This window comes from Amblyomma maculatum, chromosome 7 (assembly GCF_055883805.1).
Source record: "Amblyomma maculatum isolate TAMU_Amacu chromosome 7, ASM5588380v1, whole genome shotgun sequence".
Classification (NCBI taxonomy): Eukaryota; Metazoa; Arthropoda; class Arachnida; order Ixodida; family Ixodidae; genus Amblyomma; species Amblyomma maculatum.
The window spans coordinates 46,695,460-46,719,672 of record NC_139350.1 but is presented as its reverse complement, the minus strand read 5'-3'; the positions used below and the strand labels follow the sequence as shown (position 1 = coordinate 46,719,672).

At 44.2% G+C, this 24,213-nt stretch overlaps 1 long non-coding RNA gene across 1 annotated transcript; it reads right to left on the bottom strand.

Moving 5' to 3' along the window:
* Positions 1-11,523: 11,523 nt before the first annotated feature.
* Positions 11,524-16,257, bottom strand: LOC146183130 (uncharacterized). The gene is made up of 3 exons (XR_014708721.1): positions 16,168-16,257; positions 14,003-14,131; positions 11,524-13,895 (listed from the first exon to the last, which is right to left on the bottom strand). It is a non-coding gene; the product is annotated as an uncharacterized LOC146183130 (long non-coding RNA).
* Positions 16,258-24,213: the final 7,956 nt, after the last annotated feature.

The window sequence follows — 24,213 nt, the reverse complement described above, 5'->3', positions numbered from 1 at the left end:
AATTGATGTCATTCCAGCTGGAATTGCTTTTTCCCAGCCGGAAATCACAGTTTTCCAGTTGGATCATTTCGGTACACGGCTCCATAATCCAGCAGGAAATTAGTGTTTTTTTTTTCGTCTGGGATGAGCTTTAACATCGATAGAGCGGCTCAGGCTATGCGACATGCTGTAGTGGAGGGCTTCATAAATTTTTACCACTTATGCACTGACATCGCATAGCACATGGGCACCTCCAAGCAGTCTCCACAGCCGTGAATCGATCCCATATTATTCAATGGAGCAGTCGAGCTATAGTGCTCTAGAACATTATTCTAGAGCACTATAGTCGAGCACCCAATCACTGAGCCATCAGGTTGGAGCGCTATTTAAATACTTATACTTACCATGTGGATTGTATATAGACATATGCACATCAAGGGAAAAAAAAAACAAGTTATCTATAGGTGGCAAAATGGAACTGCAGTTTCACTTCACTAGCTGTACCATGCATGTTCTGACGCATACAGTTTTACTGATTCTGACAGAATGTATATGATAATATCGATAGTATTAATTGGTAACTCATGGATGCATTTCGAAACACTGAGCTTTGTTCACCACTTAATGCAGCATATATCTACAGTAGAACCCCGCTGTAATAAACTCGGATATAGTAAAGTGAAACTGAAGTCCCAGTTCATCTTCCATAGACAGCTGTACTCCCCCCCCCCCCCCCTTTAAGTAAAGATAATTTTGGTAAAAATCGGTTTTTTGTAAAGTGGGCCTGGCCGCGGCGACGACTCCCAAGATATGACATCGCCGCCCGCGTACTACCTAAAATCACGAGGAAATGAATTATTATTATTTTTTTTTGTATTTCAAGACAAAAATAACACCGAGTGTCCTTTCAAGTGGCTTTACTATCAGACTTAGCAGTATTCAGAAGAAGCCTACTTTACAAAGGCCTTGCAGCCGTGAGGGAAAACACGCAGCGCGTAGGATAAAAAAGGAAAAAGCTGTCTACAAACATGGAAAGGAAGCGGCGCGGTCCGTTCAGAGAGTAAAGAAGAGTAAAAGTGTACCAAGAAATAGTTAAGGGTAGTGCAAATGTATTTACTTTTATAGTAAATACATTTTTGACAAAACTTTGAAGTGCATCTGGCCGCGCCGACGTACTTCCCATGAATTAAAATATACCTATAGAATCGCAAAAGCAAAGTTTTTTAAACTCTTTACCACAAGGTTCAGCAGCTCTGATAAGCATATATAGTAAAGAAATTTGCTGGTCCGAGTGACTTTACTATAAAGGGGTTCCAGTACTAGTACTTATTCAACCTGAATCAATGCTTTCAGGGCCTGCATTATACGAGCTCAGTCGAAAAAGACCAATTGGATATTTTCAACTGTAACCATTTAATTTTCCAACTGGAACCAATGGTGTTTTTTCACACGTAACCCATTGCAGCCAATGGGTGAGACCAATTGCACTCAGTGGGTCCAATGGGATGTACCAATGGTATGTATATACAATGGGTCACACTCATTGCATACAATGGGTCCAACGGAACATACCGAATAGGACAAAAGGTAGACTGACTTACAATTTGCATGGAAACATGCTTGATGGATATCAAGGGGTACAGGCAAGCATATGTCTTGCATAAGAAATGCAATACTGTACAGTTTCACAGATGTATATAACACAAGATTCCATACACCCAGCAAACATACTTCTTCCTACTCTCATGCTGGGGCCAGTCTTGCCATTCGAGTGAAGTTATTTCATTTAATTTTGTAGGCGCAGCGATAGTAAGAGGAAGAATTGTTTTACAGGTTAAGCTACTGATAGTCATATATCCAAACCAACTCGTCCAGTTTTCTGTCTTCCAGAAGTTTACTGCTGATTGTTGTTATTTTGAATATTGTGTTTGTTTTCTTTGTAAAATATGGAAATGTTTCTATGGATACACCCAGTGCAGTTGGCCAGACCAATTGGACTGAGATGGTAATTGCCTCACTGTATGCAATGGGTTTGATAAAGTGGGCTAACCAGTTGGTAAATATTCATCTAACCGAGTAATCATTTGGAACATATATGAACTGATTAATACTATAGTTATGCACAGATGGCACTCTATAGACTACTTTGCACAAGTAGTTGCAGGATCCAATTGACCTATCAAATTTAAACCAACTGGAATGAGATTTTCAAATGAAATCAAGTGTTCCAAATAGACTTTCCAGTGGGTTCCTATGAATTCCAACTGGAATCCATTGAGCCCAATTGGGCTGCCCACTTGAAAGGAAAATTCCAATTGGAAAAAAATTGAGTGCGTCAGTACCGATTGACATTCCAGGGGGTCCCAATGTTTTTTTTTTTTTACTGGGGCCACTTTAACTCCCTCTTTGCCATCGCACAGATGAATCGTAAGTGTATCATACTTTCTTGTGGTACACTAGCTTCGACGTTGACATTTGTTAGCACTATATGTTTACAGAATTTACCAGACAGAATTTTCAACCTCTAGTTGCTTATTTCATCTGGAAGTTTTCTAAATGACATGAAATGAGGAAAAGTTTTGGTCATATATAAAAGACGAAAGAATATTTTCCAAGGGCCTTGAAAAGGTTATTCTAAGCCACCTCGACATAGTCAAGCACATCATCATCATCATCATCATTAGCCTGATTATACCCACTTCAGGGCGAAGGCCTCTCCCATATTTCTCCACTTTACCCGGTTCTGTGCTAGCTGCATCCACTTGACCCCTGCGAACTTCTTAATCTCATCCGCCCACCTAACTTTCTGCCGCCCGCTGCTACGCTTTCCTTCCCTTGGAATCCAGTTTGTTACCCTAAGCGACCATCGGTTATCTTCTCTTCGCACTACATGTCCTGCCCATGTCCATTTCTTCTTCTTAATTTCCACTAGAATGTCGGTAACTTGAGTTATTTCTCTGATCCACTCTGCACGCTTTCTATCTCTTAATGTTACCCCTACCATTTTTCGTTCCATAGCCCTCTGGGTTGTCCTCAACTTAAGTAGAACTCTCTTGGTTAGCCTCCACGTTTCAGCCCCATAGGTGAGCACAGGCAAGATGCAACTGTTGTATACTTTCCTCTTGAGCGATACCGGTAAGCTGCTAGTCATAATCTGCGAGTGCTTGCCAAATGCGCTCCATCCCAATCGTATTCTTCTTGTTATTTCCTTTTCGTGGTCCGGGTCTGCGGTTACTACCTGTCCTAAGTAGACATATTCTCCTACTACTTCCAGTATTTCGCTACCTAATGTAAACTGCTGTTCCTTCCCGAGGCTGTTGAACATTACCTTAGTCTTCTGCATATTGATTTTCAAGCCTACCTTTCTACTTTTTATGTCTAGGTCATCAATCATTATTTGCAGTTCATCCCCCGAGTTGCTTAGCAAGGCAATGTCATCAGCAAATCGCAGATTACTGAGGTATTCTCCATCTACCCTTATCCCTAACTGCTCCCATTCCAAGTCTCTGAATACTTCCTCTAAACAAGCTGTGAATAGTACTGGGGAGATTGCGTCTCCTTGCCTAACACCTTTCTTTATGGGAATTTTGTTGCTTTCTTTATGCAGAACTATGGTTGCTGTGCAGCCACTATATATATCTTCCAGCACTTTCACGTACGGCTCGTCTACACCCTGATTTCGCAATGCCTGCATCACCGCCGAGGTTTCAACAATATCTTCAAGCACTAGTCAAGCACAATATTTTATCAAAATCTTGGCATGGCTTTCGAAAGGGCAGGTCGGTCCGCCCTTCTATGGTTGAAACATTAAGGCTGACATATTCACTTTTGGCATTTTTGTTTTATTTATTATGCCAGGTAACTCTTAAAAATTAGATTGTTGTAATTGTTGTAATTAGATTGTAACTCTTAAAAATTAGTGCCCATGCTCTTTTGCAATCATATCTGACCGGCTGAACTCGGTACATTCACATCAATGGATATATCATTTTAATTTGCTATGCCAGGTGAAAACCTTAACTTAAGGAACAAATTTCCAGTTATTCGCAGTTGAATTACAGTTGGGGATCCATTGTTATCCAACTTGGATGAACTGGAAATTTGTTCCTTAAGCCAGTTAGATAGATTTGCACCTATGTTCCACAAGGCAGCATTCTTGGGCTGTTCTTAAATCTAATTTATACATAAATGATCTCATGCATCAACTTAAGTTTGTTTTTTAGCTCAACTAATAAACTTGATACGTTTGAAATAGCTAACAGCTAGTGCACTGTAAAAACTACTTGAACTACCAAATAAACAGCCTAAATATTGATGAAACTAAAATCAAAGTAATTTTATTTGCACCTAAAAACAAACATGTTTCCCCAAGCCTCAATTTAAAATTAGGAAGTCATGAAATAAACGTTGTGATACAGCATAAAATCCTAGGTGTATATTCTCAAGTCAGCTGACATGGGATAGTCATATTGAGCAGGTATCCAAAAAACTGCCCTGTGTTGTAGGTATGCCCTCTTTCAGACCCAGTATCAAGTTTACCATGTCATATTCTGTTCCCACCTTAAAGGTCCCCTGAAAGGGGTCACAAAGAAGGATAAACAACGCAATAACACTGATAGTTATTGAACCACCCATCATTCTCCCGCAAAAATTTTCGATCTAGCTTCTGCAACACCAGAGATATCAGCGATTAAAAATGACCTTCCAATTTTCCTTCTCAACTCGTACGCCAAAGAGAGCCATAAAAAAAAACAAAGAATACAAGCAAGTTCAAAGCTCCGCCCAGACATACGTCACTTCGACGAACTTCCGGTTGCCGCTCGCTCGCTGGCGTACCCGTACTCGCGCCAACCCGTCCTCGATTGCACACGCCTGAGGAGTTCGCCAGTTCGCGCAGCCTCGATTAGTGTAACCGCGAACCCGTGGTTACCCTATGTTTCACGGCGGACCAAACCATGGTTGCACCACGAACCGCGGTTACCGCAAACCGAGCTTGACGACCTCGGATTGCGTCGTTAACCGAGGTTATGACGGCGTCTGTTGACGGAAGCTACTCGTCGGCGCCCGAGTGCACGAAACGTACGAGCGGGTCTGCTTCACAAAGTTATTCATTTGCCCACTGTATCACGTTTAAAGATCGATGTATAGATTATGGTGCCGCCCGACGTCTTCTATTACGGCCGAAAGCGCAGCGACTGCGTACTGAAGCCTTGTCTTGCCTACAGTATCGTTTGAACGGCTTGTTGCTGAGCAGAACGTCAAAAAATACGCGGCCTTCTATGAAAGTACACGAGTTTGCAACGCTTGCAGCACGGGATGCCGCGAGCAGACTAAGGTACGTTACACAATTACCGCGGGGGTGGAACGTGCGAGCGCGGCGAACGACCGCGCCGTGCGTGACCGTCCCTAGTCGTCGCTAGGCCTAAATTGTTTCGCTTCGAAGCCGTGGCGGTCGACGCTTTAGAACATGATCAACGCTGTCGTAAATTGTCTACTTATGAAACTGCCTTTTAGTGATTCCTATCCTGCCATAGTAAAATAATTATAGGATTAACTCTGCCGACGCATTAATTGCAGAGCTAGTACGAGCAGATCGGATCAGCCGAAATGCACCAGCGGCAGCTGGCTTGAGCAGAAACTAGCTTGTATCACGGCTATCGCTCTTACCAGCAATTAGCTGCTGGTCAGCGATCCTCACGAGGGCTTCATACTTGATATTCGGCTCAGTATTCCAGACGCCAACAAATTTTAGCACGCTTTATTTCGGACATCAGTGCTAACGAACCGCCGTGTCGTTCGCGAACGGTATGCGGGAGGAAAGGCAACAGCGGCGGTGTTTACGGCGGTCGAGGAGGTGCTGCCATCGTGCGGTGCTTGACCGTGCTGTTGACGCCTCGTCGAACGACACTCCGATACTCCTGAAACCACGTTATATAAATAAGATATTTGTAAATGCAGCTTCGTTCTGCCGATCCCTGCGTCGCTTCGGTTGTTGCACTTAATGGGCAATGGCCACCTAACCGATAAGGGCGGCGAGCTGTGTAACAGCCCGCGCAGAGTTCGAGCAGTTCGAGCAGCGCACGAGCAGACGACTTTCGCAGCTACCGGAAGTGTGTCCATGACGTCATGGTTGCAGTGACCGCAGCGAATGGCAGCTTCTAGCAAGCCTTGCCAGTCAACTGACCCGCGACGTCACGGGTCAAGGAAATAGTTCCATGCGACACCGCCAAGCGACATTCTCTCTGCCCGCGAATTTCAAAAAACGCTGTTTTTAAAAATTAATAATAAGTCGCTGGCTTTCTTCCAAGGAGTTATACTTTGCGTTAATGCTCAAAAGGATATGTTCTACACACTGCACACGTTTATCAGTGGCTTCTTGGGGGCCGTTTCCGTGGACCTTTAACTATTGCACGCTGGTATGGAAGGCAACTACTAAAAAAAAAAGACATCAGTGCACTTTTGCCTCTAGAAAAAAAAAAGTCGTTTGTTTCATAAACAATGTACTGTCAAGCTTCAACAGAACTAATTATTCAGCATCAATTTGTCTATCTATGTTATTTCTTTATAATTTATTATTACCATCTTTTTATCATTTGCACTTTGATGACGAAAAATGTCAGCAATTTATTAACCCAATCAGGGGCAACATTGTTTAATATTTTGTACCTCTGAAAAAGGGATGATTTGACATTGCCAAAATAATTACCTCCTTTAGTCTTTTAACTTGTACAGTGCTGGTTCTACTAAATAAACTTTATTTTCCAATGTCAACCATGTGAGTGACAAAGTTTTGTTTTCAATATTTCTAGAGGGACCTGTGTTTTCTATTTTACTGTGCAATGCATGGTACCTTGTTCACTGAACCTATAAATAGGAATTTTGCGCATTTTGCTATGTTATTTTAGGAATAGTAATGTTGCATATTGGCGGTACTTTGGTTCATCTTTCATTTATATGCATGCACTCAGAAAAGGCTGAATTTCTTCGTTAGAAACTTCTTGTTTGAACTTTTGATAATTCTGTCACTGCAGCCTCCCTTACCTCGTCCTTAACTGTCTCTGCAGTTTTTTGTCCGAGAGTTCAAAAATGAAATGTTCAGCATAAATTAGATGAATTGAATTAAAATAATTTGAATTACAGCTGGGCTTTTGAATGGGAAATCACTTCTTTCCAGCTGGAAACCATATTCCTGCCAGAATGACATAGTATTCAAGTTCAAGTTCAAGTTCAAGTTTATTTCCTTTTAGCAAGAAAAGGAGGGGCCAGAACTAAAAGCTGTAAAAACAGCTTGACGGGGTCCTGGCCCCCTTACAAGGTTGGCAGAGCAGCAGACAGGAGAAAAAATCAATTCACATGTTTATAGCTAAACACGTTTATACAAATAAAAAACGGGTAAAACGTTGTACAGTTCCTTCTGTACGAACGAAGGAACGTTATAAAATACAGCACAAAGATACAAGGAAAGAAGTGGGAAAGCATTGCTGATACAGAAAACAATAAAACAATGGTACACAATGATGCAAAAAGAAAAATATATATACAAATTCATGACAGCTCTCCTCGACAATAGAGGCTGACATCGTGGTTCGACACGCAAACTGGGTCAAGTCCGGCAAAATGTAGCCTATTCAACAATTTGGGTACAGTATAATGCAGTGACTGTGTATACGCGTATGTGCGAGGTACTGGAACAAGGTATTTTTCTTTATGTCGAGTTTGTCTGCTTCCAGGATTTTCTTTTATGTCTGCAAGTGAAATTATACAACTGCTATTTGATTTTACGTGAGACTTATAAGTCAATATAAGTCTATACTCAAATAACTGGAACACCGAAAGTATATCATACTTGGAAAAAAGCTCTTTGGTGGGATGGAAATAGGTTACACCAGCGATATACCGGACGGCTCTTTTTTGTAATACATGCAGTTTTGATAAATTAGTTATTCCTGTGGTACACCAAACTAGGCTACAGTACTGGAAAAGGGATAACACGAGAGCATTATATAATAGCAGCTTGATTTTAGGAGGTAGAAGATATCTTATTCGGGCCATGACGCCAACAGCTGATGACACTTTCGATTGAATATGGTCAATATGTTCATTCCAAGTCAGGTGGCTCGAAAATACCACTCCGAGTACTTTTACCGAATCTACAAGTTCAATTTGTTCGGTTCCTAGTCGTATGTTTATGCTACCTGTTAAATGTTTTCCTTTCGGTGAGTAACACACAGCTTTTGTTTTGCTCGTGTTAATTTTCAAGCAATTTGCTTTCACCCAGCGATCCAAGTCAATTAAAGCGCTATTTGCTCGTTCTTCAATGTCGATTTCCGTGATCCCGGACAAGAAGATTGTGGTGTCATCTGCGTAGGAGTTAAAAATTACGCCCTGTGTACAGTGTGCCATATCATTAATATAAATAAGAAATAAAAGCGGCCCGAGTATGCTTCCCTGCGGAACGCCAGTGTAAATAGTTTGCAAAGAAGATTTAACATTATTTATTTCTACGTACTGCTTTCGATTTGTAAGGTATGACTTCAGTAGCGCGTAGGGTGTTCCGCGGACACCATATCTGTATAATTTTGAAAGAAGGATGTTATGATTTACCAGGTCAAATGCTTTTGAAAAATCTATGTAGATCCCTAGTACTACATGTTTCTTACTAAATGCTTCTATGATAATTTCTTTTTGCGTTAAAAGGGCTGTTTCTGTTGATCGATGCTTCCTAAAACCGTGCTGATAGTCTAAGAGAAAGTTTTGTCGAGAAAAATATGATGTAATTCTAATGTGCAATATTTTTTCTATGCCTTTAGAAAATACCGGCAGTACCGAGATTGGACGGTAATTTGAGAACACGTTTCGGTCTCCAGATTTATGTACTGGAACCACTCGTGCAATCTGCATTGCCCTAGGAAATACACCTGTAGACAAAATTAAATTATATATAAAAGTGACAACGGGACAGATTAAATCAAGTACGTGCTTTACGGGAAGGAGCTGCACACCGCATGCATCCTCAGTTTTACTGTTTTTGATGGACTGAATACAAAAGGACACCTCGGCACAATCAGTAGGACGGAGAAAAAGCGATTGGCTGCCCATAAACTGGGATAGATACGTGTCCGCGTCATATGCACTATCACTTCCAGAACCGTCGCAGTGGTCAGCCTGCCGTACGAAAAACATATTTAAGGCGTCAGCCAGTGCGCTACCATTAAGTTCCTCTCCTTCATGCATAAATGTATCAGGTATACTTTCTTGAGTGCCAGGACGCAGTAGGGAATTAAGCTTTCGCCAAAGCACATCAGTGCGTTTAGCGCTGTCATCAGAAAACATGTTAACAAAATATGCATTTCTTGCTGCACGTAATCTAGAAGTAAGCCTGTTCCGGTAAGACTTAAATTCAGCAAATATTTCTAAATTCTTATCTTTTGCAAATTTGGCATACAAGGCATTTTTATGTTTAATCATGTTCAGTAGTTCTCCCGTTAGCCAAGGTTTTCGGGCTTGTTTTGGTTTTTTTATTGGTGTTAACGGAAAATTTGCGTCATAGAGAGTTTTGAACACGTCAATGAAATTATCATACGCGGCGTCACTATTTCCTGCTTCATAAACAGAATTCCATGCTTCGTTACCAATAGCACGACGAAAAGACTGAAGTTTGCCTTCATTCATTGTTCGTACATATTTTGTTTGCTTCACTTTTGTAGTAACCTTTTGGGGTTTTCTAACTAGCAATAGTGTTCCGAAATGGTCACTAAGGCCAGTGCATACAGCGCTTGCTTTCACTAAATCTGCATTAATATTTGTGATAAATACGTCCAATAATGAAGAACTATCTGGAGTAACACGAGTTGGCTCTGTTATTGCGTTCCAAAAACCGTTCACGTCTATGGTGTTGGATAGCTTCTTTTGGGAGTGTGTTGGCACGAGCATATTTACATTTATATCTCCTCCTAAGTAAAGATCTATCCTATTGTCCATCACGTAGCCGAATAAATTTTCAAGGAAATGAAGAAAGTTGTCGAAATCGCCGGAGGGCGGTCGGTACAAGACGCAGTAGACATTGTTTTGTGTGCGCAAGGTAAGCACTTCATAGTCTGCAGTGAGTGCACAAAATTCAGCCACTTCTTCACAGATAAGGTTTTCTTTCATTAAAATAGAGACGCCACCCCCTCGCCTGTCCAGACGACTTCGACAAAAAGACTGATAGCCAGGTAGAATGAATACCCGCGAATCCTTGGTGTACCAAGTTTCTGTGAGCATGATAACAGAAAACGATATGCGGAATCCCAGTAAACACCAACTCATCTATGAGACGGCTATAAACTGTCTTGCCAAGACAAGCAAGATGCCCGATAGATGTCTCAGTAGACCTCTGAGATGGCTACTAAACGTATATAGTATGTCTTGACAAGATATACAAGACATTGCCAGATGTCTTGATATTTCTTGTAGTGATCTTGTAGCTCAGCTAATGCACCCACTTTTTTAGGCTACAAGACGTCTTGCAAGATATCTCCTAGAAATCTGGAAGACAAATAACTTACTAAACGTAAGTCAGTCTAGCAGATAGCTATAAGGCATCTTGCCCAATACAAACAAGTCACCTTATAGACATCTGAAGTGGCACCGAAGACAGCCGACAGACATTTAAAAGATGCTTTGACAAGATATGAAAGATGTTTTTATATGTCTTGGTACTTCTTGTAGCTGCCTTCTAGCTCAGCTAATGCACCCACTTTTTTAAGCTGCAAGACGTCTTGCAAGTCATCATCTAGAGATCATTAAAATAGATTCTGAATGTCTAAAATGAGCTCTAGAATCGCCTGCAATGCTCTAAATTATTTATTCCCAGCTATTTCTCGCAAAACAGTCTGAAATGCTTATGTATTTGCAGAGGTTTTCAACACCACTGCCAGACAAAAAATAAAGTCTCATCAGATGCTACAACTAAAGCTGCATTGCCGTCACACACCCACAGTGCTCTTTCACACATTCAGTTATGACGCAAGCTAAACTGATGTACAATTGTAAATCATTAATTCTCAGCACTACAACTGTTTTCTAGTAATGAGAACTGTATGTTTTTATTACAAAGCGTGCCACATTTCACTGTTAATGGCCATCAGGTGCTCTTTAGAAAGTTTGGTAGTAACTGCACCCAATGCTAGAAAATGAGATGAGTAAACTACAGAACTCTTTAATTTCCTCAACATTATACATTGCAAATAGGCAACTTAAACAATCTCATGCATGTTAAAAACAAGGAAAGCCACAAGCAACAGTATGGAAATGAAAAAATGTGGTTCTCTGAAGCCTAATATTGTACCAAGGAAGAAAACACCAGAAAGAGCCAACTCATGAACACATGACATGTAAAGAATGATGCACATTGTCATTCATTCTCACAGTCATTAAAACTGCAAACAGCAAGTGAGAACTGTACACATTCTTTGTTACAAAACATGCCACACTGTATGGTGGACAGCCATGGTTGGGTGCTCTTTGGGAGTTTCGGCAATAACTACAAAAGGTGCTAGGAAACAAAATGTGTAAATCATATATTTGATTTTTTTTCAACAATGTGCTACGAAGTTACAAGCACAGAAACTAGACACTACAAGTGGTATGAAAATGACAAAATAATAATGCAGTTCTCTCCAAGCTTAAAATGATCTGTTTACAAAAGAATGACAACATCCATACTCCAAACAAGAACAGGAAATGACTAGAAATAAACAGGGCTAGGTATGCAAAAGTGTACAAAACTGGTTGAGTGGTTGAACGAACTATCTGCATAATGTTTGTACAAAATAAAACAAAGCAACAAATTCGAATGAAAAAGCTTCAGTATACAGAAAAAGGCGCTTTCACAAAGGACCATCATCACGTGTTGCATTTCATACTATATGTGCATGCATGTCACCAACTGAATGCTGGTCATACATACATCTTGTAGAAACTGCACAAACCCTTGAGCAATAGGCACGACATCAAATCCATTAAAATATCTACACTGCAAAAAAAAAGAAGCCAAGACTGCTTCACTGCTGCTGTTCCTGTTAGCATGACTAGAATGCACTGAAAAAAAAATGCAATGGCTGCATGCCTGTCATAGTTACATTCTACTATCATAACTAAAAAGTACTAAGAAAAAAGGTAGCAGGTAAGGGTCATACATCACTCTACAAGAAACACTAGAAGGCACCATAAGGAAAAAAAAAAGGAAGCAGCAAAAGGTTCGCATCCCTGTCATTGTACATACCAACCACTATATTCCATATCAAAAGCTGTTTGCAGCACTACAAAAGATAAGGGCAGCATGAACCAGCCATGATGGCACCAACTGCCCTTACCTTTTGTAGTGCAGCAAACAGCTTGCGAGGAGTACAGAAGGCACAGCAAAAAAAAAAGAGAATAAAATTCAGTGTTGCACACGGTGCTGCTCTTTACATTCTGCTGGTATAAAAAGAAGGAAGTTAACTGCTGAGATAGTTGGTTTTCAGAAATAAAAAAGGTATTTAGCATAACACAGACACACACAAGAAAGAAGACACCACGTGTACTTACTACAACTGTTTATTTAGGGGAAAGCAGTCGATGCATAGCTTTCACTGCTGATGTGCACATGTACAAGGAAACAGGAAAACAGCACCAATCTTATCAAAGCAGGTATGAGAAACATCTGTTCAGCCTCAAAGAAAAGCTGGAGTGTCACTGACACAGCTCAAACCTGTTTAATGTATAGATGGTATCCTCTGCTCCCTGAAAGCTTGCTCAGCTATGCCATCACATAAGCTACGAAAGCAAACAGGTCGGCTGTCAGAAGAGACATGGCCAGCATTTCGTAAAGTGCACCACCATCTATAAAATTCTACTGTCATGTAGAAAAATCTTATTTTGCACAAGCAGGATTCTGCGTCAATGGCCAACTTAGGGAACATGCAAAAGACATTAACAATGAAGGTGAGCGACTTCTCTTGCACCGTAGGGTTTGCACCAATTGTGAAAACTGTGGGTAACGGCTCATGAAACACTAGAAGCCCTTCATATAAAAAAGCAGGTTACAGCTGTGTCAGCAGCAAACTGGTTTTTCTTATGAGACTGAAGAAAAATTTCTCACGCATAGTTTGACAAAATGGTGCTGTTTCCATGTTGCCTTGTACCCGTGCGCATCACCTGAGTAGGCTGTGTATATCGGCTGCTTTCCAGTTGTAAGTGCTGATGGTGTCCTCTGTCTTGTGTGCGACTGTGTTACGCTAAATAGCCTGTTATTATGCATGGAGAAAAGGCATTAAAAAAAAACAAGGTCTGAATACCACTGCCAACATTCTGGCATGAAAGCATCGTAAAATGAGGGAGCTGGCATGGGTTGTGCATCTGTTATTCTGTACAACCCTAGAGGGCAGAGAAAATTGAAAAAAAAGAAAACTTCTGGCGCTATCAGATGCACTGCAGTCAGTTACAAATTAAGAATGAAGGGGCGAATATCCCTAAAAGGAGGCTTTTCTGCCAATCAGATCGTTCTCAACACTGGTACCACTTCAGCCCTTGTCCACAGCTAACTAGGTTGGGCAGCTTTTTCTTTATCGGTACTGAACACCAGCTGCACTGCCTCTTTTTGTCACCTACTGCCATGAAAGGGAGAATTCCTTTGTGGCTCAATTGATTGGGAGGCTCCTCTCTGTCAATTGTTGGAGGCCTACCTTTGCAAAATTACAGCTTCAAACTTGAGTTGTAAATGAGCACAGAAGGTGCCTTGATCCCAGCTGCTTGCTATTGTGGCACTGTTCATGGTGGCTGTGCAGCGCCTTTAGATGTGGACTTGGTCTTTGTCACAAGGCAAACACCAACCACTCTTTTGTGACGTCGGCAAAACTAAGTTTCATTGGTGTTGATAGCTTTCCATGTCACACCTGCCAGGATTAAAATCAAAAGCACGATTTAGATATATGAGCTCCCAAACAGAAGGAAAAAGTCCCACTGTTGGCAACTCTAAGTTTTTGGCACAGTCAAACCGTACCTGTGTATTCAGTCAGTAGCCCGCGACTGCCCAGTGAGATGTCAGTCCTGTGGCCCTCATTGCTAAGTTGTGTTTGCAGCACAGACAGGAAAAGGATAGTTGCTAGGCAGCCGTGGAGGTGGTGGCAACCTGCAAGGTGTTCCAATGCTTTAAAGATTTCTTGTGAAGTTTAATAAAGCAAATCACTGACTACAAAACATAGGATAAGAATTTAACCTCAAAATATGTCACATAAGGTTGAGAGTACTGAGTACACAATAGAAATATGTTTAACCACGACACGCACTAGCAGCACAAAATAGTGCTGAGTATAATATATGTATATTAATAACTCCTTGATGACCTCGAAGGCTAAAACATTTTCTTGTCTTCACCAACAGACACACCTTAAGAGAACCACCATTTTCCTGATTTATACATTTCTTTTTTTTATTGAGAGTCACTTTCTATGCTGGGTAAGGTTCCTGCCTCTGAGTTTACTAAGTATTTCATTCGACATATGTAGAGAAGAAATAAATCTATGTATCATGTATCTATGTATGGATGCATTACCTATGAGCTGTTGGGTGTTTTATTTACATGAAAATTCGCGCAGACACAAAATAACAAGAGCACCAAACACAGACACAACAGCACAATGTGAAAAAGAGCATTAAATTCTAAATTCTAAAGTTAATTCTAAGTTAAATAATTCTAAAGTTAAAGCTCAGCTACTTTGGTCATCTGATGAGAAGAGAGGAGCCGCTGGAGAAAGATTTGATGCTGGAAAAGGTTGAGGGTCGCCGGAGAAGGGGTAGGCAGCGAACGCTATGGTTAGATGGCATCCTCGAGGCACTGCAGATGAAGTTATGTGATGTTAGGAAGATAGTGAGAGACCGGAAAGCGTGGCGTGACATGGTCCATAGGGTCACGAAGAGTCGGACAAGACTGAACGACTTAACTGAACTGAAATTAAATGAAGGTATTTCACCTTTGATGCCAAACACCTGCGCTTCGGGAGGAGTCCATATGCTATCAAAAGGTTTGCGTGGAGTCACAGCTTTGTTGTTGAGGGCAGCCTGAAGGCATACACTGAACCCATTTATAACATGGCTACATTCTATACGCCTTACAAGTAAGTTATGATTCAGTACTCTCTTTTCTTTTCCCAGTTCTGGATAGGAAGAGTCTGTTGGCCCTGAAGCAAGAAAACAAATGAAATTGATATGTTTTTGTGTATTATAATAGGCTTTTCGTTATATGAGGTCCGTCCGAAAGATTTGCTTTCGATTTCTTTCTGTACCAATTCAACTGAAGCTTAATTTCTTAAAACATTTCCGCCAATAAAAAAAAACAAAAAAACCTGAGGACCAAAGCAAATAGAGCACCAGCACATCACACAGCATGCAGTTCAGGAACTTAAAAAGAACTAAATTGTGCTTTCTGACTATATGAAAATGTAAAATCACTTAATCACGGCAATGTAATGGCTGACTGTAAACGTTTTATGAACTATTAAAATTAAATCACTGCAGAATGTTTGTACGCCGTTCCTATCTCGCTATGTGTTTCAACTTGTGCCTGTGAACAGGCCGAGAGTATTTTGCTAGCAGTTGGGAGAGTCGCTGTGGCCAGAATGCACCTTACCCTCCCCTCTAAGGCGGCTTATTGAGATCGTTCTCTTTCTTTTTCGCAACCGCGGCATAACTTAGCGCGTATAGAGCTCTGTAGGCTGAGAAACAACGCACGGCTTCCACTCGACGGTGCGTATTTTCTGCATCTTGCTGCAGAGTGAAGGCCACACTAAGCATGCAGACTTTCGTGCTCAGTTGTGTTTCCTGGGAAAGCGTTAGAACCAGCGGCAATCAACGAAAGACGTCGGATCGCCAAGCTCATTTTGAAGAATAAGATCGCGAGGTTCCGCCGCCAATGGCAGTTCACGAAACGCGGCGAGTGGAATTACAAGCGAAAAACCTTCCTGCATGCACAAAACTGTAGATGCGCCATAAAACACCGCCTTTCGTACTGACTAAACGGTCCGCGCGCGCTATCTTGCTCGCCCATACAGCCTGCGCCGGCGGATGCAAACAACGGTCCTTGCAGCATTTTTATCGGAAAAAGAAAACACTCAGTCACTTTACTGCTCCATTAAGTGATTCATTTAGAAGAAACAATTTCTTACTCACCAAGCGAAGCTTGCCTTGCAGCCAGAAGTAGCAGCCGGTGTGCGGGATACATTTTCAACGCAGTCACAAACCAACGGTCTAACGTGCAGACACGGACTAGACACGACGAAAATTTGAAATGGCCAGCCGCTGAGCAGCGCATTGATACAATAACTTTAAAAACAATAGAAATCTGAAATATATTTCATAAAACAAGCTATACAAGTAAAATGTAACTGTTGCTTATGACGTATTTGTTTCAAAACGGTGAATACAACCTGCGTCTTGCGTAATTATTTTGGCGCACTATTTTCTATCTCGCTGTAAAGAGGAGGGGTGCGAAAAGGCCACGGCGCGCGAAGTTTGGGAATGGCGGATCGTGCATAGCTGGCGTTCCGTATTAACATCGGCGCAGCAAATCTTTCCTCTGTGCGAACTACTGGCTTTTATCTCACACGGATACATCGCTAGCTTACTTTGTCGTTGTGAACACTCGGAGTTTGGAGTCTTCCGGCGGACTGGACTGCGCCCAGTAAGGTCGAACACAGTACGCGTGTGGCTATCGGCTGCAGAAATGAAGGTGTCAGCGGCTTTTGTACATTATGTTCAGATACCCATCGCCTAAACAGCATTTCTTGGTGCCATATTGGTCCTGCATGCTGGAAACAGCCCAAATTGCATGCTTAATTCAAAAGCGCAGGCACTTTGGATACAGTATTTTGCAAGCTGAAAAATTGCTAGAACAAACCTTCGACAATTTATACTTAGAGTATGCAGAACAGTGTTGTCCAGTTAAATTGTGTACATATTGCACTATAGGCGCATATGTGACCCTGAAACGTCTTGTTAGGAAGTATGGTAGACATCTGAAGCAGAACTCTAGAAGACATCTGGCGTTAGCCGGCTAATAACTGTCTTGCGTAGCTGAAGACATAAAAATTCTTCACTAGACAGATTCCAGACATCTTGCCGATGATGTCTTCTAGACTAGCACCAAGCAACGTCTTGTAGATGTCTTTGATAGCTCAAGATATATGTGACCAATATAGACATATCAAGACAGCTACAGGATATTCTGTGCTCAGTGGGATGTGTCAAGCAAGAGCGCTAGTTCATCTTCCTTGCTAGCCATTGATCGCACATTTTGGTGGAACAGAGATAATGCCGGGTATTTTCCTATTGCAGTATATTTAACTTCAGATGGCCGAAGAACCATGTACAAAAAGTTTGGTCAAAAACGGACAATTTAAAAATTCGTCTAAGCGATCTTGGACAGGTCATCGATGTGCTCAACAGAGACAAGGGGCGTGCCATCTGCTTTCCGGGCGTAAATTTTTCCTTGCCGCGTCCACACATACTTCCAGCCAAGTTCTTTCTTTCGCGCATTTGCCGCTCCAAATAATCGTTTCATTGCGGGAGAAAGGTGCTCATTTACAAAGATCGAGACTTTTGGCTCGACTTCCAATGCTTCTGATGTTAGTCTTTGCTTCTTAGCCTTTTCAAGAAAAAGGTCGCGTTTAGCTCTATGTGCGAATTGTACGACAATGTTTGGTGCAGTAGAATTGCCAGCTGTTCGAACTCGATGGCATGCCTCAACGTCAGCATCATCAAGAGGAACGCCAATGGCTGTGCCGAGCTTCTTGGTTAGTTCTAGAACATCCTCCTTTTCAGATTGAGGTACAGCTGTTACCTCAATATTGAAGCATCTGGAGTGCTGTTCGTTTTGCAGGAGTCGAATGTCATGTTGCTTTAACAGCAAGCGCAAAGCATCACGTTCCTCTTGCAGACTGGTCACGCATTTCTTGAGGTCTGCATTTTCCTTTTCAACAATGCTCACCGATGTTTTCATTTCCTCGTAGCTTTCATTTATGAATGCTAAGCTATTCTTTATTTCTCGTATATCTTTCCTGAGGTCTCGCTCGAACCCTTCTTTTAATTCTTTGAATTCTTGCTTTAATTCTCGTTTTAACTCTTCGAACAGCTTAACGAGCTCTTTCGACATTTCAGTGATATTTGTGAGCAGATGTTCGCCCTGCACACGCGGCCGAGGTAATTCACCTAGTGGAATATTAGTTCGCACACTAGCAAGCAGAAAGGACGAGTAAAATATGCTTGTGGCAGCAGCAGTGTCGGGATAAGTTTCAAAGGGGAAAGTAAAGGATAGCAAGTATACAAAACAGCAACCAACCTGCAAGATACAGGCAACGGTGTTCAGCAATGTTCTATCTCCGCCACTGCTGCTGCCAATGTGGGAGGCCGGTCGTTGTCGACGAATTTATAGCTGTAGCCGCCGTGACGTCATCGAGAGCAGCTGAATCGGTAGGTTCCAAGTGAGTGTCAGGGTGCTGCAGTACTTCGGTTCGGCAGGCACGCAGTAAGCAGCCGGTGACGAGCGGTAGACAGGCGTCAGGCAGGCAGGCGATGAAACTTCGCGTGATGATGGTCCTGCAAGATACAGGCAACGGTGTTCAGCAATGTTCTATCTCCGCCACTGCTGCTGCCAATGTTGCTCGATTGTTGATGTGGCTCGATTATTGAACTACCGATCCATCTGGAATGTATTTTTGTTTCCAGATGGAAAATTTACATCTCCAGTCAAACAGCTAAACAATTTTTAGCTAGAGTGACTCCAACAAGTCACATAGTGACATATATATGATCCTGCACAACACTAAACAACATATACAACTCGGTGCACTCGTGTCGCTACCATGCATGGAGCCAAGCATATAATAACCAGGCCATAAATAAGAGGTGCTATATAGTACTTGGTTTTATATGCTAGTGTATTGATTGTGTTTGTGTGATATTATGTAGATATTGTTAAGGAAAGAACACAGCGGTAAACGCTAGTTCACTCTTAGACGCACACCACACACCGCACACCACAGAACGAAGTTAGCTAGGCTTGAGCGTCGTCTTCTTCACTACTTCACATCAGCACGTCGTCGTCGTCTCGATATACTGTGCTCTGTAACAGTTTTCCACGCGCCGAAGAAGCACCGTCCCGGTGCGTCCTACACAGGAGAACTCGAATGATATGGTTTTAGACGGGCGACATGCACGAGTTCTGGATGAGGGGCTGTGGAAGGATTCTTGGACTGTAAAGGGGCAATCTCATAGGTCACATCGGTGACTTGCCGCAAGACGGAGTAGGGGTCCACGTAACGAGGCAAAAGTTTTTCACACATACCGACACGGCGAGCCGGGTGCCAAAGAAGTACGAGGGAACCAGGAGGGTAGTGAACGTCTCGGTGATGAAGGTCGTAACGACGTTTTTGAGAGTGCTGAGACGCTCCAAGACGCTCTCGAGCTATGTGGCGGGCAGCATCAGCGCGGGCGATGGCATCCGAAGCGTAGCTGCAGGAAGAGTCGTCAAGAGGCAGCAAGGTGTCGAATGGGAGTAAAGGGTCACGGCCGAAGAGTAGGTAAAATGGAGAATATCCGGCGGTGTCATGGCGTGAGGAGTTATAGGCGAACGTGACGAAAGGTAAGGAGACATCCCAGTCACGATGGTGATCGGACACATACATAGACAGCATGTTGGTCAGAGTGCGATTGAGGCGCTCAGTAAGACCATTCGTTTGCGGATGGTAGGCCGTGGTGAACTGGTGACGAGTAGCGCATGAGCGGAGAAGGTCATGAACCACTTGAGAGAGGAAACAGCGGCCACGATCTGTGAGCAGTTGGCGTGGAGCGCCATGAATCAAGATGACATCATGCAGAAGAAAGTCGGCAACGTTGGAGGCGCAGCTGGTAGGGATAGCCCTGGTTACAGCATATCGGGTGGTATAATCAGTCGCCACAGCAATCCACTTGTTTCCAAAAGTCGATGCCGGAAAAGGCTCAAGAAGATCGAGGCCCACACGAGAAAACGGCTCTGTCGGCACTGGAATTGGTTGCAAGGGCCCTCTAGGTTGAAGCGAGGGTATCTTACGGCGCTGACACAGCTCACAAGCGGCGACGTAGCGACGGACAGAACGGTAGAGACCAGGCCAGAAAAATCTGCGTCGCACACTGTCATAAGTGCGTGTGACTCCCAAGTGTCCTGCTGTAGGAACGTCGTGAAGTTGGGCGAGGACACTAGAGCGCAGATGAGCCGGAACGACTAGTAAAAGGTCCGCGCCATCTGGACGCATATTGCGTCTGTATAATATCTCGTTATGGAGTACAAACATGCTGGCGGAAGAGTCGGGGATGTTGCGCAGCTGGTCAATAATTGGTTGCAGGGCAGGATCACGACGCTGTTCGGAGCCGATATTGATAAAGTCCGAGATGGACAAAACATAGTCGTCAGCAGTATGGTCGGACAAATCGGGAGGATCTACGGGATGGCGGGACAAGCAGTCAGCGTCTTGGTGTAAGATGGCCGGACTTGTACACCACAGTAAATTCATACTCTTGTATTCGTAAGGCCCAGCGACCTAAGCGGCCAGTGGGGTCCTTAAGTGAGGACAGCCAACACAAAGCATGATGATCAGTCACTACACAGAAGGACCGCCCAAACAAATAAGGGCGGAATTTGGTCAGCGCCCAAACAAGTGCAAGGCATTCCCGCTCTGTGATTGAATAATTGCGCTCAGAGGACGAAAGCAGGCGGCTGGCATAAGCAATGACGCGGGAGGAACCATGCTGGGACTGGGCAAGGATAGCACCGATACCATGTCCGCTAGCGTCGGTGCGCAGTTCGGTAGGTGCAGAAGGATCGAAGTGCGCCAGAACAGGTGGGGTGGTGTGGCGGAAATAAGTGTCGTGAAGGCATAGGCTTGGTCAGAACCCCATGTGAAAGGTACGTTTTTTTGCAGAAGAGAGGTAAGTGGGCGAGCGATGTCTGCGAAGTTCCGAATGAAGCGGCGGAAGTAAGAACAAAGGCCAAGGAAGCTTCGCACGTCACTTGAGCTACGGGGGGTAGGGAAGTCGCGCACGGCTCGAACTTTGTCAGGGTCGGACTGCACACCATTTGCGTCAACCGAATGACCCAAGACTTTGATTTGGCGCCGGCCGAAGCTGCAGTTTTTGGCGTTCAGTTGAAGACCGGCCCGGCGGAAAACGTCCAGGACCGTAGAAAGGCGGTCAAGGTGGGTTGCGAACGTGGAAGAGAAAACGACGACGTCATCCAGGTAGCATAAACATGTTGTCAATTTAAAGCCACGGAGGAGTGAGTCCATCATGCGCTCGAATGTCGCAGGAGTGTTACAGAGTCCAAATGGCATCACCTTGAAGTGATAGAGTCCGTAGGGGGTGACAAATGCGGTTTTCTCGCGATCCCGTTCGTCGACAGCAATTTGCCAGTAGCCTGAACGCATGTCGATAGAAGAAAAATAGCTGGCACCATGCAAGCAGTCAAGCGCGTCATCAATTCGCGGAAGAGGGTAAACATCCTTCTTTGTTATTTGATTAAGGTGGCGATAGTTGACACAAAATCTCCAACTTTGGTCTTTCTTTTTGACCAATACAACAGGAGACGCCCAGGGACTGCAAGAAGGCTCAATAATATTTTGCGCCAGCATCTTGTCCACTTCTTTCTGTATAACATGCCGCTCAGTAAGGGAAACACGATAAGGCCGTCTGTGGATGGGGTTGGTGTCACCCGTATTGATTCGATGGGTCACAGCGGATGTTTGGCCCAATGGTCGGTCACCGAAATCAAATATATTGCTGTACGACAGCAAAAGGTCGGAGAGAGCTTTGGCTTGGTCATTTGGCAGATCCGCGGCTATCATGCCTGAAAAGAGGTTCGAATGAGAAGAAGGCGATATATGCTGCTCCGACATATACTGAGGGGTTAGAGCCGCAACTTCGCAGTCCGCCAAAGGAAACAGATCAGCGAGTGCGATACCATGGGGTAAAACTTGAGTCGAACGGCTGAAGTTCAGTACGGGAAGATAGGTGCGGTTAGCAGTGACAGTCACGACGGTATGGGGAAGTATGACGTTGTGACGGAGAACAACATCGGTAATTGGGCAAGTGACGTATGTGCCGTCAGGAACTGCGGGGATCGGGGCCAGCGGGACATAAATAGCAGCTTCGGGTGGTAGGCGAACAAATTCGGCGGATCGGAGGCGGGGCTTGATATCGGTGTTTTCGGAGCAGTAGGGCAGGTCTAAGCGAAGAAGACCAGTTGAACAATCGATCAGGGCAGAATGGGTCGTTAAAAAGTCGATGCCGAGGATCACGTCGTGAGGGCAGCGGTCGATAACAGTGAAGAGGACGGGGGTAGTGCGACCGGAAATACTCACGCGTGCAGTGCACAGTCCCACGACGGCAGCGACGCTTCCATCGGCAACACGAACGGCGGATGAAGCGGCGGGTGTGACAACCTTTTTGAGACGGCGGCGAAAGGATGAGCTGAGGACTGAAATTTGGGCACCAGTGTCAATGAGGGCAGTAACAGGGGCACCGTCCACATAGATGTCTAGAAGGTTGCGGCGATGAGCGAGGGTCAGCAGAGGATTTTCGGGCCGGGTCGTCAATGCAGCGTCACCTCCGGGAGCTGCATTGGTTAGTTTTCCGGATGAGAGCCAGAGAAGTGGGGAGATGTGAAACGACGAGAATTGGGCGACCTCCGGGTCTGAGGAGACGGTGAGCGGCTGGGCATGCACGGGGCTGGCGAGTTAAAGTCACGAGTGCGCGTATCACGGACATAGGTTGGGTGTGGAACATATTCGGCGCTGCGATCAGAATAGTAGCGAGGTCGAGGTGGCGGAACCCAACGGCTGCGGCAATGGCGGGAAATGTGGCCGACACGTGAGCAGGTGAAGCAGATTGGTCGGTCATCCGAGGTTCGCCATTCGTCCGGGTTGCGGTAGCGGTAGCGGTACCGAGTCTGAAAGGGAGTGGTAGGGGCCGCAGCAGCTACGACAGGAACATTAGGTTGGAGCGAGGGCTGTGCGGAAGGTTGGCCGAAGTTGAAGCCCACGTTCGCGTTGAGGCCCACATTTGAGAACTCCTGGCGAACGACAGATTGGATTAAGGCTATAGTAGCATCCGCTGGTTGAGGAGCGAACGCAACGGGTGTCATAGCCTCTATCTCTCGACGAACAATCCTGGTCAAGTTGGAGGGATGAGATGGCTGCTGCAAGGTTGGACTATCTTCGCACGAGGACGTAGCAGCTGTGTTTGGCAAGCGTTCGAAGCGGTGAGTAATACGGCGGTGTTTTGCTTGTTCAAACTGGCGGCAAACTTGGATAACTGATTCGACCGTCGGACAATCTTTGCAAAGCAGCAGATTATAAACATCGTCTGCAATTCCCTTTAATATGTGGCCCACCTTGTCTATTTCGGACATGGCGCTGTCCACCTTTCGGCATAGTGCTAGAATGTCTTGGATATAAGACAAGTACGATTCCGTCGAAGACTGGGCACGGGATGCGAGGTCTTTTTGTGCGCCAAGCTTGCGTCCGATCGGCTTGCCATATAAGTCTCGAAGCTTCTCCTTGCACATCTCCCGCGATGTGATATCGTCTTCATGCGTCTCGAACCAGACGCGCGCCATACCTGCCAGATAGAAGATTACGTTGGCGAGCATGAGGGTCGCGTCCCAACGGTTGTGCTTGCTGACCCGCTCGTACATGGCGAGCCAATCTTCTACGTCGATGTGGTCGGTGCCGCAAAAGGTGCCTGGATCGCGGGGCTGCGTCATGACGACGGTGGGAGCGGATGGTGCCGCTGAAGAAGGTGTCGCGTCGGATTGCATAGTGATTGTACCAATCTGGCGGCCACTACGGAGATCCAGGTTTGGCGACTTACGTACTTCCAGCAATCCTCCACCAAATGTTAAGGAAAGAACACAGCGGTAAACGCTAGTTCACTCTTAGACGCACACCACACACCGCACACCACAGAACGAAGTTAGCTAGGCTTGAGCGTCGTCTTCTTCACCACTTCACATCAGCACGTCGTCGTCGTCTCGATATACTGTGCTCCGTAACAATATGTTAACATAATTGCTTTATGTCAGACCAGGTGATTCATATGAGTGGGTGAAAATGAGTAACCGGAGCCCTCTGCTTTATTGTTTATGTACATAGAAAAAAAAGGGTGCCCCATGGAGTAGTGATGAATGGG